The sequence below is a fragment of the Suricata suricatta genome, chromosome 6 (assembly GCF_006229205.1).
Source record: "Suricata suricatta isolate VVHF042 chromosome 6, meerkat_22Aug2017_6uvM2_HiC, whole genome shotgun sequence".
NCBI classification, from domain to species: Eukaryota; Metazoa; Chordata; class Mammalia; order Carnivora; family Herpestidae; genus Suricata; species Suricata suricatta.
The window spans coordinates 3,263,324-3,266,890 of NC_043705.1; the positions used below are offsets into that span (position 1 = coordinate 3,263,324).

At 41.9% G+C, this 3,567-nt stretch overlaps 1 protein-coding gene across 1 annotated transcript in view; it reads left to right on the forward strand.

Annotated features, from left to right (window-relative positions):
• The window catches only part of LOC115294092 (olfactory receptor 14A16-like), a 10,593-nt gene that overhangs the window by 607 nt on the left and 6,419 nt on the right, over nucleotides 1–3,567 (forward strand). The gene's annotated exons all lie outside the window — the stretch shown is intronic.

Sequence of the window (3,567 nt, forward strand, 5' to 3'; positions counted from 1 at the left end):
AGAAAGAGAAAATGCAGAGTGAGAGAAAGGCAGAGAGAGAGAGAGAGAGAGAGAGAGAGAGAGAGAGAGAGAGAGAGAGAGACAGAGGGATTCTGAAGCAGGCTCCAGACTTTGAGCTGTCAGCACAGAGCCTGACGCAGGGCTTGATCCATGTATCATGAGATCATAACCTGAGGGGAAGTTGGATGTTTAAACTGACAGAGCCACCCAGGTGCCCCAACTTTATTCAAGTTTATTTATTTTTGAGATAGAAAGAACATGAGCGTGACCAGGGGAGCAGCAAAGAGCGAAGAGACAGGGACAGAGAATCCCAAACAGGCTTCAGTTTGTCAGCACAGAGCCTGATTGAGGGGTTGTACTCATCAACCATAAGATCATGATCTGAATCCGATCATGAGTCAGATGTTAAAACAAATGAACAACACAGGTGCCCTAAGCCTTCTCGATTCTTGAAAAAGAGAAGTAAACAACTATTCTAGATAAGATAGCAGCACCCTTAGTTGGCTCATGTTACAAAAGTGACAATAAATGAAAGTTAGAAAATTAATTTGTAATTCAAATGAAAAAGAATATCAAGAGAGCCAAGATGGTGGCGAAGTAAGGAGTTCCATACTTCCCGCCCACATCTCTCAAACAAAGAAGGGCTGAAGCCAAAGGACTCTAAACCCAAAGGGTCTGGGAGGAAAGAAGATGGAGTCTGCTAAGAAGACAACCTCACTGGTGCGTGATTGTGAACTGGGGAAGATAAAAATCGGGCTGGGACAAAGAGGCATGGAGTGGAAGGATCTTCTTCTGTGGAAAAAAAAATGAAAGAGAAAGAGTGGCTGTGGAAGTGCAGAACTGTATCTGGACAAGAGAAAAACCTCAGCCCAGGGCTGAGAGGAGTCCTATAATCCTACCTCTAACTGGAGGGCTTTTGGATAGATATCCCGTCTATAACTGCGGATCTTCTGTTCTCCTGTTAGACCTATGAGTGCAAAGATATGGTATCTGTCCTACTCCGCCTGACTTATTTCGCTAAGCATGAGCATGGGGAAGGGAAGAGGGAAAGAAAGTTGGGGAGAGAGAGGCATGCAAAATAAGAGAGACTACTGAATACTGAAAACGAACCAAGGCCTGAAGGGGGAGCGGGAGAAGGAAGGTAGGTGGTGGCCATGGAGGAGGACACTTGTGGGAAAGAGCACTGGGTGTTATATGGAAACCAATTTGACAATAAACTCTTTTTTAAAAAATAACTGTGGATCTTTTTTGGGCTTGGTGCCGCAGTCCCAGAAATTTCCTCTGGGGTAGATGGTACACAAGGGATGCAGTCACCATCAAGAGGAACCAGTCCCCTGCCTGGTGCCCTGCTCAGTTCCTGCTAGGCACTGGCTTGCAGGATTACATTTCGGGTGGCATCATTAATGTGCATGGAGTGAGAGCCTAGAACGCAGGTGGGTGTTGGACATAGGTCCACATTGGCTACACCCATGACACAGTGAGAACAGATCCAAAGGAGTGATTTGGGACACCTGATTTGAGAAGAAGGGACTGGGGGATCTCCATTTATCTCCTCCCAACCACCAAGCTGGGTCCTCAGTGACCAGCCTGCAAGACCCACAGTAGAGGCAGAACCTGCCTACACCAAACCATGCCCATATGCACTGGGCAACTGCTTCTTTTAAGGGAGCCAGCTAGATGCAGTGGAAACAAACAGCCCTTCCACCAAGACCAGCACTGCTGCATTGCCATGATTAACTCTAGATCAAGTTTTGCTATTCAGAGGTATCCTCCCTTTTCTCATTCTTCTCTCTCCCCTCATCTCAGCTGGTTATTATACTTACAGGTTTGATGAAGCAGACATAATTAATTCATCCTATTAATGCATGTTCTACACCTCCTTCTTTACCTTCCTTTCTCTCTCTCTGAAATATTCAGACTATATAGTTTCTCTGGGTAACATTGTCTTCATATTTTTTCTTTTACCCTCCTGTTGTATACTTCATTTTTCTCTTTCTGGATTAAGTCTTTTAGTCTCTCTGCCTGGTCAAAGTTCAAACTCCCTTTCTGCCCACCACTGTCATTTCTCTATTTGTATATGCTTTTCCATTAGCACTGCCTCCACCATCCTCTTTATTTGTAGCTAGGATTTATGGTTTTATGCTTTTAGACTGTCTTTTTCTTTTTTCTTTTTTGACGGTGTGCTTGTTTGTTTGATTCGTTTGTGTGTTTGAGTGTTTTTGTTTCCTATCTGTTTGTCTGTCTGTTTCCTTTCCATGGCTACCTCAAGAAACAAATGAAAGTACACATGGTGGAGATTCCAAAATATCACTGAGAGTAGGGAAATAAAATAACCAAAGTCACAAAAAGAGAGACCAAGGGATACCTTTAATAGAATACTTTCTGAATGCCAGGCTCTGGACAGTCTATGAGCCTCATTGAATATAGCAGTACTCACTGGTGCAGGTGCATACCAAGCTTTTAAAGATTACAATAGATAGAAAGCTAGCCAAAATGACCAAACGGAAGAACTCTCCTCAAATGAAATCCTAGGAAGAAGTGACAGCTAAAGAATTGATCAAAAGAGATATAAGCAACATAACTGAACAAGAATAAAAAAATAGTTAAAAAATAATTGTTGGGCTTGAAAAAGGCATTAATGACAGCAGAGTCCGTATTGCTGCAAAGGCCATGGATCTTAAAAATAGTTATGATTAATTAAAAATGCTATGAATGAGGTGCAAAATAAAATGGAGGTGGCCACAGCACAGATTGAAGATGCATAGAAGAGAATAGGTGACTTAGAAGATGCATTATAGAAAAAGAGGAAGCCAAGATAGAGAGAGAAATTATTAATTCAGGAGCATGAAAGAAAAATTCAAGAACTAAGTGATGCAATCAGACGGAAGAATATCCATATCATCGGAATTCCAGAAGGGAGAGAGAGAGGGACTGAAGGTGTACTGGAACAAATAATAGTGATAAGTTCCCAAACCTGGGGAACGAAACAGACATTGAAATCCAAGAGGCTCAGAGAACTCCCCTCATGCGTTATTTGAATCTATCTTTAGTACGGCATATCATAGTGATACTGGCAAATATAAGGATAAAGAGAAAATTTTGACAGCACCTAGGGATAAATGGGCCCTAACATAAAAAGGGACACACAGAAGTGTAGTAGCAGACGTAGCTACTGAAACTTGGCAGTCCAGAAGAGAATGGCAGGAGATCTTCAACGTGATGAACAGAAAAAATATGCAGCCAAGAATTCTTTATCCAGCAAGCCTGTCATTCAGAATAGGAGAGATAAAGATTTTCCCAAACAGACAAAAATTGAAGGAATTCATCATCACTCATTCAGCCCTACAGGAAATCCTAAGGGGGACTCTATTAGGTAATCTTCACGTTGAAGATTTGCGCATTTTGAACAAGCCCTGTAACACAGGAATGAATCCCACTTGATCATGATGGATAATTCTTTTTATATGGTGTTCAATTTGATTTGTAAGTATCTTTTTGAGTATTTCTGCTTCTGTATTCATCAAGGGTATTGACCTGTAGTCTCTCTCTCTCTCTCTCTCTCTCTCT